Consider the following 13,978-nt stretch of genomic DNA (forward strand, 5'->3'; position numbering starts at 1 on the left):
AGCTGTCTGAGAGGAGGAGTGTTGGGGGACTGGATGAAAGAAGGCTTTGTAAAGTTTTTTTTTCTTTATTAAATTTTAGAGAGAGAGAGAGAAACATCAATGAGAGAGAACATCGACTGGCTGCCTCCTGCATGCCCCCCACTGGGGATCAGGCCCACAACCTGGGCATGTGCCCTGACTGGGAATCGAACCCGGTGACCTGACTGCTTGGTGCATGGGTCAACACTCAACTACTGAGCTACACCACCTGGGTGTAAAGTTTTAATTGAAACAGTGACATGATTCACACCTGCTGTGGCCACTGTCTTAGAGAAAACTGCCCCTAAAAGTAAGGTAGATCATTAATGATAGGGAGAGAAAGAAAGAGAAGACAAATATGAGAATTCAGACTCAGATTGGGGAATTGGAACTTGGAACTAACTAACAGTACTGATTTATTTATTATCAGTTTTTGCCTCTGCCTAGCCTCATGCCACTGGAGTACCAGAGGTAGAAAAGAGTAAGCAATGTTGTTCACCTCATATAAATAAAACAGAGAAAAGTGGCTATTTACAGAATTCTTAGCACAACCAGGGATTACTGCTTCTTTTCAGGTTACTAAAGATTTATTGAAATGAGTGTTAATAATACAAAACGTTCCCAATAAAACAGAAAATTAAACTTAACTCTTCCCAATAATGTAAACAGCTCAGTTAGGTATACAGCATTACAAAAACTATTTAAGAATTTATTATACTCGTCCTTGGAGCAGATCTGGAAACTCACAGTTAAGAAGCTGCATGCATTTTCCTGTCAAACAGAACATAAAGTTTACATAGTCCTCGGAATCAGCTTCATTTCAGCCACGTTTGCTTGAAACTATGCTACATAAAGCCGTCTCCAACCACCCCCACCCCCAGCTGAGCTTCTCTCTCGTGTGGCAGTGCAAGTGTGTGATTTACTGGCACAGTGTACTGAGGTAGGATCATTTTTAAAAATTCATCTTTATTGTTGGAAGTATTATAGATGTCCTTCCTTTTTCCCCCTTTTGACCCCTTCCTCCCTGCTCCTATCCCTCCACCCATGGACTATGCATATATGCATATAAGTTCTTTGCTTTATCCCCCCCCCCCCACCTTCTAAGGTTTGTTCATCTGTTCTTTACTTTCACTTCTCTGGATCTATTTTGTTCATCAGCTTATCTTTATAAGATAAGACCCAGTAGGAAGATCTAAGATGGAAGTGGAGTGGGTGGAAGTTACACTCACCTCCTCCCAGGACTAAACTGAAATTACAACTTGGATAACCAACTGAGAACTAGGTGAAGAGAAGCCTTATAACCAAGGATTTATTGAAGGAACCACATCAACACAGGTAGGGAGATGCAAAAAAGACTGACTCCTCTACCACGAGTAGAGGCTGAGATTCTGCAGGGATGTTGTAGCCACAGCAATCAGACAAGAAGAAAAAAAAAAAAGATAAAAGGCATATAAATTGGAAAGGAAGAGGTAAAACTTTTATTATTTGCAGATGATATGATACTGTATATAGAGAACCCCGAAGATTCCACCAGAAACTACTAGAATGGATAAATGAATTCAGTAAAGTAGAAGGATACTAAATAAATATCCAGAAATCAGTTGCATTTGTATACACAAATAATGAACTATCAGAAAGGGAAACTAAGAAAACAATCCCATTTACAATTGTATAAAAAAATAACAATTTAGGAATAACTTTAACCAATGATTTAAAAGACCTGTACTTTCAAAAGTATAAGACACTGAAGAAAGAAATGGAAGAAGATACAAAGAAGTGGAAATATACATCATGTTAATGGATAGGAAGAATTAACATCATCAAAATGTCTATACTGTCTGGCCAGTGTGGCTCAGTGGTTGAGCATTGACCCATGCACCAAGAGGTCGCTGGTTTGATTCCCAGTCAGGGCATGTGCCCAGGTTGTGGGCCCGATTCCCATTGGGGGGCATGCAGGAGGCGACCAATCAGTATTCTTTCTCATCGATGTTTCTATCTCTCTCTCCCTCTCATTTCCTCTCTCTCTAAAATCAACAAAGGAAAATAAAATTTAAAAAGAAATGTCCATACTACCCAAAGCAATCTACAGATTCAAAGCAATTTCTATCAAGATACTCCAAAAATTTATATGGAACCAAAAGACCCCAAATAGACACAGCAATCTTGAGGAAGAAACACAAAGTTGGAGGAATCATACTACGTTATATCAGACTATACTACAAGGCCATAGTAATCAAAAGAGCACGGTACTGGCATAAAAAAGACATATAGATCAATGGAACAGAACAGAGAGCCCAGAAACAAACTCATGTCTCTATGATCAATTAATATTTGACAAAGAAGCCATGAACATACAATGGGATAAAGAGAATCTATTCCATAAATGGTGTTGGGAAAATTAGACAGATACATGCAAAAAAATGAAACTAGACCACCTTCTCACACCATATACAAAGATAAACTCAAATTTAATTAAAGAGGCCCTGGCTGAGTAGCTCAGATGGTTAGAGCATCGTCTCAATACGCCAAGTTTGCAGGTTCGATCTCCAGTCAGGGCGCATACAGGAAGCAACCAATGATTGCATAAATAAGTGGAACAACAAATCAATCTCTCTCTCTCTCAAATCAATAAAAATTTTTTGAATGTATTAAAGACTTAACTATTAGACTCAAAACCATAAAACTCCTAGAAGAAAACATAGGCAGTAAAATTGTGGATATTTCTTGTAGTAGTATTTTTTCTGATAATATCTCTTTGAGCAAAGGAAATAAAAGAAAAAATAAACAAATGGTACTACATGAAACTAAAAAGTTTTTTCATAGCAACAGAAACCATCAACGAAATGAAAAAAAAAATAGAATGAGAGAAAATATTCACCAATCATACATCTGATAAGGGGTTAATATCCAAAATTTATAAAGAACTTATAATACTTAATACCAAAAAAAAAATCTAATTTAAAAATGGCTGAAGGACATGAATAGACACTTCTCCAAAAAGTACATACAGATGGCCAATAAACATATGAAAAGATGCCCAATATCACTAATCATCAAAGAAATGCAAATTAAAACCACAATGAGATACCACTTCATACCTGTTGGAATGGCTGTCATCAATAAATCAACAAACACAAGTGTTGGTGAGAAGGTGGAGAAAAAGGAACCCTAGGGTACTGTTGGTGGGATTGCAGATTCCTGTAGCCACTATGGAAAGTGGTATGGAGTTACCTCAAAAAATTAAAAATGGATCTGATTTATGACCCAGCAATTCCACTTGTGAGACTATATCTGAAGAAACCCAAAACACTAATTAGAAATAATATATGCACCCCTATGTTCATTGCAGTATTATTTACAATAGCTAAGATTTGTAAGCTGCTCAAGTGCCCATCAGTGTATTAGTAGGTAAAAAAGTAATGGTACATATATACAATGGAATACTACTCTGCCATTTAAAAGAAGGAAATCTTATTTTTTGCAACAGCTTGGATGGACCTGGAGAGTATTATGTTAAGTGAAATAAGCCAGTCATAGAAATACAACTACCGTATGATTTCACTTATATGTGAAATATAATGAACAAAATAAACTACAAAATAGAAAGAGACTCATAGACACATAGAACAGACTGACAATTGTCAGAAGGGAGAGGAGTTGGGGGGTCTGGGTGAAAAAGGTGAAAGGAAGAAGAAAAACAACAGCAACTCATAGACTCAGACAACTATAAGGTGATTATCAGAGGGAAGGGGATGGGGGAGGTAGAAGAAGGTAAAGGGAGGATAAATGGTGATCAAAGGAGACTTGATTTGGGCTGGTGAACACACAAAACCATATACAGATGTATATGGTATTATAGAATTATATTATAGAACTGTACACCTGAAACCTGTATAATTGTATTAACCGATGTCACCCTGATAAATTCAAATACATACATACATATGTACATACGTAAAATAAGAACCAGTACAGTCTTGGGAATTGAAAAGTGTATCTGAGATTTTCCCACATATATGTCCCCTCCTTTAAAAGCTGTCACAATGCAAGTTCCAGTTGAGTTAAAGGCTGTTGTGCTCCTACAGGGAACTATATTCTATTGTAATTTTATATCTCCCAATAACAGTCTGTTCTTTATTTACTGAAGAGAGCTTTTATGTCATAAAATGCTATTTTTTGACAGCAAAGCAGAATCATTTTTTATTATAGAAATTTTCCTCTTACAACAGCAAAAATAAATACCTCGTCTCTTAAGCTCCTGATCAATGTCTAACAACTCATACCCCCAGCAACACTTCACTGCGAGTGTATTAACACCCCATAATAGCAACTTGACTCACCTACCAAGAAATGATCTTCACAAATGATTTACAGCTAAGCCTGGGCTTAAACACAGAGCAATCAAAGGCAGATTTTAATCTTTTTTGCAGTCACATAATTTCCGAGAAGAAATAGGTTAATGTCAGTCTCTGAGAATATGCAAAGTATGTTGTCTATTTTTAGGCATGAAGCCCAACCGTGAAGCTTGTTCCCTCTTACGTGTATGTCCAAATGGTACACATTACACCATTTTACTGTAAAAGGATGGTATAGATTTATGTATTCCTCTCTTCTGTATTCACATATTGTCGCCCCTGTGGGAATGCATACAGGTGTGCCTGTGTGTTCTCTCTCTCTCTCTCATCTTACACTTATTTGTAAAACTCAAAGAAGTCTGTAAACAATGGTGATATCATGCCTTAGCACGAGCATCTGATTGTTTGCTATCCATGTGTTGTCTTTACTTTGTAGCCCTTGGAACTTGGTGAAGCCACAAAGTTGAGACTTGATGGATTACATATATTCTGCATAACATATTCCTCAATTGCTGTTACTATAAAGAATCCTGGGCTAATCTGGCCAGTGTGGCTTAGTGGATAGAGCGTCGTCCCTTGGACTGAGAGGTCCCAGTTCAATTCCAGATCAGGGCACATGCCCAGGTTTCCAGGCTCGATCCCCAGTAGGGGGTGTGCAGGAGGTAGCCGATCAATATCTCTCTCTCACATCAATGTTTCTATCTCTCTCCCTAAAAAAAATCCTGAGTGAGGCAAGCCAAACAGAGAAGGACAAGTATCATATGATCTTATTTATTTGTGGAATATAATGAACATAACAGTCTGAGGAATGGGGTAGTCCCAGAGACGTGGAGGTGGGGTACAGACTGACAATCCCCAGAAGAGGGGATGGTGGGGGAGAGATAAACCACAGAACTTATATGCATGTATGCATGAACAATGGACATGGACAACAAACTGGGGACAGGGCGGGGAGGGAGGTGGGGGAAATCAGTGGGGGAAAAAGGAGAAACATCTGTAACAAAAATTAATTAATAAAAAAGAAAAAGAAATCAATAAAAACATATTTTTTAAAAAGAATCCTGGTCTAGCTCAGCTCTATATGACTAATTTCTGCCTAAGGTATTTGAATTCTTATACATAGATTTATGGCTTTAATCTCCCCAAGACTGGTTGATACACATGTAATTATCTTCGTCTTTACAGATGAATAAACTGAGCCAGATTCTATCCCTCTATATGCAACATAAATTGAACAGCTGTGCCAATTATTTTGATAATTCAAGTCTTAACATCTACCATTTGAAGGCTGGAAAAGAGCATTTGGGGGCTTGAATTATACCGATTGATTGTGTACATGAATTTAATTGCCTCTAGAGTATCACTCGTTTCTCAATGTCATTTGCCATGTACAGGTAGCGTCACAGAACAATATGAGCTCTTGCTCTGCCTCAGTTTATTGATGACTAAAGTGGGCAATAAAACTTAAGGTTTGTGTCTCAGTACTTAAGTAAATGACATCTCTAAAATGTTTTGAAAACATGAAAAGATTGAATGCATAACTTTTAGTTTGCTTTAACTTTTTATTCTTTTTTAAAAATTTTATTTCTTAGAGGAGAAGAGAGAGGGAGAGAGAGAGAGAAACATCGATAGAGAGGAATATTGATCAGCTGCCTCCTGCATGCCCCCTGTTGAGGATCAAGCCTTCAACCCAAGCATGTGCCCTGACTGGGAATCGAACCTCTTGGTGCATGGGACAATACCCAACCCACTGCGCCACAATGGCCAGGCTAACTTTTTATGCTTAAAGGTATCAGTACAGTACTGGTTAAATAACGGTCAGGCTCCTCCTTTCCTAGAAACAGTACTATTATCTGAAGACTCCTTTTCCAAAGAAAATACCATAGGTCTAATGCAATAATAGCTATAAACGAACAATGAAAATTAGGTGCACAATATGTGGCATCCTAATATATTTATCATTCTTATTACTCTTTGATAATAATCTTGGAAGTTATATTTCTGGAGAGATTGAAGTTATCTCTCATACTGCAAAAATTTCTGTTTCTTCTGTAGAGCAGGAATGTAAGAATTTAACAAAATATTCTAAACATTTACTTTTTTCTATAACTGAAACCATTGTCCCTCTCTACCCCACCCAATTTAATAATATTACAAATGGGATCAGAGTCCAGCCAATGTGGCTCAGTGGTTGAGCGTCGACCCATGCACCAAGAGGTCGCTAGTTCAATTCCCAGTCAGGGTACATGCCCAGGTTGTAGGCCCAATCCCTAGTGGGGGGCATGCAGGAGGCGGCCAGTCAGTGTTCTCTTTCATAGACGTTTCTTTCTCTCTCTCCCTCTCATTCCCTCTCTCTCTAAAATCAATAAAGGAAAAAAAAATTTAAACAAAACAAACAAATGGGATCAGAAAAGCTATTTAATAATCTTCTGGGACACGATTTGTTTGTTTGCTTTTACAATCAATGGGCTTCAGTTTATTTTGCTTATATGCAGTGGAGTTGTTTACTCCTGAAATAAAAGAATGCATGAGGTTCAATTAGAAATGTTTTGCATATTTTCATTTCAGGAAATTTAATCAAAGAGGAGATAGATAAATGAGGTTTTTCTTTGATTGTTGCAATTTAGCTTTCCAGTCCCCCCTTTTAAATAACTTGGGATGCAATGGTTCAAGGTTAATATTTCTAAAATGCCACTTTTACTGGGGTACTCCTCTGTTCTGAAACTTCCAATGACTCCCTATTGTCTTTAACATAATATTCTTATTCATTCATCTGATATACAGAGCCCCCAGTCTCCCTTCCCAACTTGATCACGGTCATCATAATTCTGTTCACTACCGAGCTGCCCTCCCCACTGTTTCTTAAGCACTCTAGTAGATTCAGACCCTCCTACATTGGGTTAAACTCAATCCGTGTCCTGGAATCCCCTCTTTCTGATTACTGAGTCATTATTAATCCTGTTCATTGTCCAAGTTATAGTTCAGGTTTCTGGTTCTTTATGGCACTTTCCCTGAGCATGCTCATATTAAAATCTCATCCTTCAGAATCTCGTTAGCACAGAGTCTGCAGTCTGGAGACAATTACATTTGTCATTTACATATTGTCTTCTATTATTGGCTAACTGCATGTGTGCATTCACATGGGCAGGCCTGAAGGTCATCTCCCCCAACTGCTTGGCAAGTTCATGGTAAGTTCATTGAATTCAGTGAGGAGGCTCTTTTATGCCACAGGGCATATTCCCTACTGTCGTGTATGATGCATAAAATACTGCCAATAAATATTTTCTGCCCATTTGATAGATCAGTGCTCAATTGCCTGTCAGCTCTAGCCTCCTCTCTCTGGGATTTCTCCAGACTGTGGACAACGTCTTTAGGCTACAAAATCAGGATGATCTGAATCAGGAAAAATAATATACATAATGCCCTCAGGTAATTATATTTCACTGCTCATGTCATGTAATTTATCCTCCATTTTATTAATTTGCATAACTTATAATTCAGTTTGTTGTCTGGGGTTCTCTTATGAGATGAAAGAAAATTTATCTTGACCTGTTGAAGTTAAGATTCCAAAATGATGTTATTTGAAATGGAAGAAGAAATCAATAGTGGAAACTTTGAGCAGGAATAATCCCAAAAATTCCTCTGAAATATATGTAGGGAGAAAAAATTGCATCACTTATTTTATTGAGTCATAATATCAAAGCCTGTGAATGTGATGCATATGCCAAAACTTGGTCTTAAAACTGCCCCAATTATCCTTTGTCAGTATGCAAAATTTCCAGAACAATAGGGTTTCAAGAAATTTGAACAATGTAGAGTAACAGATCTGATGTTCAATAGCTAAAAATATCAGCACCCTTTTTATCAGCTTCGAAATGTATTTGCAAATCATTATCCACCAATTGTAGCCCCAAATTCTTCTTGACTTTGAAATTATATTTCAGGGTCCCCAATTTCGACTGCGTTATTTACTTACTGGCTTGTGTAACTGAAAGGAATTTTCAGTTTTGCATGTTAAGGGTTTTATGAAGTGACAAGTGAATCAGTCCTTTAAGTTTTCTGTGAAATGACCACCATAATCTTTTTTTCAACAAAGAAAGAATTAACTTTAAAAATAACATACTACTAGTAGATTAGCTTTTTATTACAAGAAAGGCCTCAATCTTGGGAGACTTAAGATTATATATATATTTTTTTCCTTTATTGATTTTAGAGAGAGAGGAAGGGAGAGGGAGAGAGAGATAGAAACATCGATGTGAGAGAGATACAGCGATTGGCTGCCTCCTGCACGCCCCCTACTGGGGATCGAGCCACAACCCGGCATGTGCCCTGACCGGGAATCAAACTGGGACCTCTCAGTCCATGGGATGATGCTCAATCCACTGAGTCACACTGGCTGGGCATTGCTGGACACTTCACAGATCCCCTGTCTAACTTACTGTTCTATCCTGAGAGGCTGGATAATATGAGCAATGCTTGCCCTTTTGTCGGGTCCTTCTAATGGAAGGCACTGGCAGAACAGAGGGGGAGGACAGTGAGTCAGGGGATGACTGTACACCATAGTAACTATAGTTAATAGTAATGTACTGCATATTTGAAATTTGCTAAGAGGGTACATCTTAAATGTTCATATCACATACACACATGCACACACAGGTAACTATGTAAGATGATGGGTGTTAACTAGTTTGTGGTGATTATTTCACAATGTATACATCAAGTTGTACACCTTTATATACAGTTTCTATTTGTCCATATCTATAACGCTGCATATACAGGTATGGTAGAATAAGTGATAAATGGGGCAAAATTTTAACAATTGGTGAATCTAGGTGAAGGGTATGTGGGATTTTTTTACCACTCTTGCAGACTTCCTGTAATTTTTAAATTATATAAAAATAAAATGTGCCCTGGCCAGTTTGGCTCAGCCGTTGCAGTGTCAGCCTGTGGACCAATTAGTTGCAAGTTTGATTCTGGTCAAGGGCACATGTACCTTGGTTGCCCTGGTTGGGTAGTGCGGGAGGCAGCCAGTCGATGTGTCTCTTTCACATCGATGTTTCTCTCTGTCTCTCTCTCTCCCTCCCTCCCACTCTATCTGATAATAAGTGGAGAAATGTTCTTGGGTGAGGAATTAAAAAAATAAAATAAAATAAAATGCATATTTTTAAAAAAGTATTTTTGAATAAATGATGGACAAAAGGATAACCATGGTTAGGTTCTTATGAAGAAATTACCAACAGAGATGCTGATAGAACATTCAGAGAAGTGGAGAAATCATGCCAAGCAGGGAACATCCAAGCCAGTTTAAAATGTAAATGAAAATGAGGAAATGCAGGACAATAAAGATAACTTTGGATTTGGCCAATCTAGTTGGAGAAGCAGCCGAATGCAAGAGTAGAAGCCAGAATTAACATGCTCAGTGAGGCAGTTGAAAGCTGGACAGATGATTAGCATCCTCACAGGTAAAACTCTTGCAGTTACAAGAAAGGCTACAGTCTAGGACCTACCTGACTTAAATGCTTATTTTCTTACAAACATAAAGTGGTTCTATAAATGATTGCACCTTGTCAGTTTTCCATGTTAATTGTTAAAGTTGTAAATAAAGCAATATAAATTCTACATTGTTACACTACATGTAAACTTAATTTGCGTTCATTTCCTGAAAATGGCAACAACTGAAATTCACCATGGGCCTTTGTTGCAAATGTAACCATGTGAAGATGGTTGATTTTTGTAGGAAAAACATTAAAAATATAAAGTTTGTTTTTAAGATCTCTTCTTAGACATCTAAATACTATTCAACTAAACATACAGTTTTCTATTTGAATATTTTACCTATTATTTAGGTAAAATTCCATTTTAACAAATACAATAGCAAAGTATAATTATTTCTAAGAGCCTAAAATGACCTACTTATAGTATGTATGGCTTCATTGTTTAACTCTCTTTTTCATAAGACTGCTATTTATAACCACTTTCCTCAACCCTGGGGGAACTTAGTAGGATTAATGACTTCTGATTCACTTTGTATTTGAAGATTTTTTTTTTCCCTCCATCTTTGCTCAGCTAGTGGAATCCATGATGAATTCTCATCTCGAAGTGGTAAGCTGTTCCTAATAAAGCCTAGTAGCTTCCTTATGATTCCTTAGAAGTAGCATTGATTCCTTTCTTCTCTTGTGTGTTTTTTCCAGAATGATAGACTCCATGTAGACATGCTCAGTTTTCATGCTTAGATGCAGTTAAGCATGTAATGCTTTTAGTTTTGTCCACTTAAGTTATAGGTATAATGAGTATCTGGGCTCCTATCAGAAAAATAAATCAGCGTAAGTAGAATTCTACTTGTTTATTTTTATTGTTTATTTTTCTTTATTGATTTTTTAGAGAGAGAGGAAGGGAGAAAGAAAGAGAGAAACATCAATGAGAGAGAATGTCAATTGGCTGCCTCCTGCATGCCCCCCACTGGGAATTTGGCCCACAACCTAGGCATGTGCCCTGACTGGGAATCAAACCAGCAACCTCTTGGTGCCTGGGTTGATGCTCAACCACTGAGCCACCCTAGCCAGGGACATTCTACTTATTTAGCATGACAAATAGAGACAACTAAAGCTAGAATGAGGATGCTAAACAATGGAAGAGGACCGGAGGTCATATGAGGAGGAAGATTGCAAATGAAACATTGGTTTTGAGACAGTAGCATCTGGTAAAAGCACCAGACTGGGAGCAGAGAACAGAATTTCATGGATAGATATTTAGGAGGTAAGTAGTTTGAGTAATAATTAAATCTAAGATGTTCCCTCATCTGTGGGTGACTCAGTGGAATACAGATAAAGTCACTGTATTTGAGAAGTTACAGGATTATAAAGCTAAATTGTCAGGTTAAAGAAATTGTAATGGCAAATAAATGGAATATACTCAAAAGAAAACTGAATGAAAAGGGAAAAAAATGTGTTCCCCTCACTGCATGCATGGGTTCTGTTCATTAGCGAGAAGATCTTTCAGTCACTGGTCACTGTTTTTTATAATACCTTAATGAAAACAATACTTAAACGTATGCCATATTCAAATCCTTCCCTTTGTTTCTGGGGGAAAAAGTCAAAGGAGAAAATTTCCATTCTACTATGCTGAGAAACCACTATTTAATGAATATATTAGTGTCATAAATTCCATAGCAATACATATTATTATTATTATTATTATACCATTTTCTTTTTGATATGGATGTTTGTATGTGTTGATTAAAGAGTGGTAAAGAGTTACAATTTTGTTTTGAAATACTTTAGAAAAGCAGAGTTTTATTGCAATTGTTAATCTTCTTAGATTTTTTTAAGGAGGCTGCTTCATAGGATGTCATTAATAATCTCAGGTGCTTACCAAGCATGTGTCTGTCAGCAGAATTAGAGAATCGCCCAACTGGAGAACAGGTTTCACAATACCCTGAGACCTACTTTGTTCATTAGAGAGGAAAATGGCTTGTTTAAGTCTAAATTGCCATGCTTGCTAATTTCAGCAGTAAAAGCTGTTAGTTGTGGTCAGGTTTAATATTTTTAGAGCCTGGTAAGGTTCAGCTTCAAGTTGATCAAGTTCCTTCTACAACATACTTCTTAAACAAACTTTATGATCCTAAAAGAAGAAAAAAAAATGTATATCCCACTTTGAGTAATGTATCCAGAAGTGAAAAGCAAAAAATAGCCTGGTAATTGAGGGTAAATTCATATTAAATCAAAGAAAAATAACAAAGATCATCTTTGTTATATAAAAATTTTCAGGTATCAAAAAAACACAAATTTTCATTTCAATGACACTTAGCATACCTAAAGCTTTTGTTCACCACTGTATCCATAACACCTAGAAGAGTAGCTAACACTTGATATTTATCAAATGGAAGGATGCATTCATGAATGAATGGATTTGTATTATTTGCTAGCTATGTGTATTTAGAGTTCTTTGTTAAATTTGAAAGGAAGATTTGACTTCATATGAGGTTTCTAAGTAAGTCTGTTTGTTTTTTTTTTTAATCTATCTAATGTATTAAACATTTAAGAGTCGGGAATTCCAAAGTACCTTTTCAACTTGCTGTGTCACAGATGACCAGAATTTAATAGTCTAACCCTGGAAAACACCTTATTTCATAAAATCTATCTACTACTATTTGGTTCCTACTTTAAAATGTGTTCATTACTCTCTAACTGACTTATACCAGTTACTTCAATAGCTGTCTTTGACAATTTGTTCCATATTTCAAACACCCTTTTGTGTAAAGAAACCATAAAAGTTAGAAACCTGAAAATTGGATTTTTCTTCTGAGCAATCACAGCTTACAAATGTGGAAAATTTGTTAAAAGTTAGCCCCTCCAATTTTTCAATACAGAAAGGGGAAAATGCTCAAAATAGATGTCGAATGTTTTGATAGTTCTTCCCATTATTTTAATACTACCCAAAGCAGTTGAGCTTAAATCACAAGGCCTATCTTCCTACCTCTTCACCAAAGAAATACTGCAGAGTGATCAAAATTTGGCCTTGCCCAAACTAAAAATCCTTAGAAAATCAGCAGCAGTCAAAGGACATAGTAGATAGCTAATTTTCGTAAACATTACTCCCTCCCCCATTGCATTCTTCACTTCTATCATCTTCTCATATGGTTGTAGGAGTATTGGATTTAAAACCATAAAGAATTCTGGCTTGGTTATTAGTGTTGTTATTAGGAGAATAAAAATGAGAAAATGTGTAAAATATCTGTCACATAGTGGTTATAAACTAACAACAGGTATTCATTATACTTCTGAAATTAAAACAAAATGTATTCAGTTTTAGAACAAGAACAAGGGAGATAACTTTTTCCCCGCAAACTTCTTTATACAACTTGTTGGGATTTTGGTCCTTAATGTAAAGAGAGTATGATAACAGAGATAATAGATGGACACCTGAAAGAGGGAGGAATTTCTTAATGATTAACTGCTACCTATAAATAAGAAACAGATTTCTTGGCTTCCTTCTATTTGGTACTTTTATCGAAAGCAGTATTAAATTCAAGTCAGATGTAATACAGAATATGAATACTGACTTCCAAGCTCATGCTCTCCAAACTTGACTAATCCTAAGAATTAAGTAGAGACTTTGTTTAAAATGCAAGTTCCCAGCCCTCCTCCCTACTGATTCATTCATTCTGGGGTGAGGCAAAGGAGTTGGGTGATTCTTATTGGAGGAGACTTTGTGGAAATACAGTTACAGATAATCCATATCATGTTATTTTGTAGGTAAGGAATCTCAGGTACAAAGATATTAAATTAGTTCTACCTCTTAAGTCACTTCTGTGCTTTTTCTGTTTCTAACATATATACCTTAATTTTGACACCATACAGAATGAAATTACAAGTCTAAATAACCATCTTCTTCTTAAATATATTGTCATAATTCAAAATTGCATTCCTCACTCATATGCTGGGTTGAGTAGAACTAGCTTCTCTGGAATGACTGTCTAAGCTCTTAAATAGTGAAGCAAATCTGTAATCAAGACTTTCATTGGAAATATTTCTGGTATCTAAGAATAAAACACATTCCTTGTTAAATTGTTCTCTGTAAAGCCACATACATTAGAGATGTATATC

At 36.5% G+C, this 13,978-nt stretch overlaps 1 protein-coding gene across 1 annotated transcript in view; it reads left to right on the forward strand.

Moving 5' to 3' along the window:
- Positions 1-13,978, forward strand: part of DMD (dystrophin) — a 2,326,146-nt gene that overhangs the window by 1,639,165 nt on the left and 673,003 nt on the right. The gene's annotated exons all lie outside the window — the stretch shown is intronic.

The sequence above is a fragment of the Molossus molossus genome, unplaced genomic scaffold, assembly GCF_014108415.1.
Source record: "Molossus molossus isolate mMolMol1 unplaced genomic scaffold, mMolMol1.p scaffold_m16_p_2, whole genome shotgun sequence".
Taxonomy (NCBI): domain Eukaryota; kingdom Metazoa; phylum Chordata; class Mammalia; order Chiroptera; family Molossidae; genus Molossus; species Molossus molossus.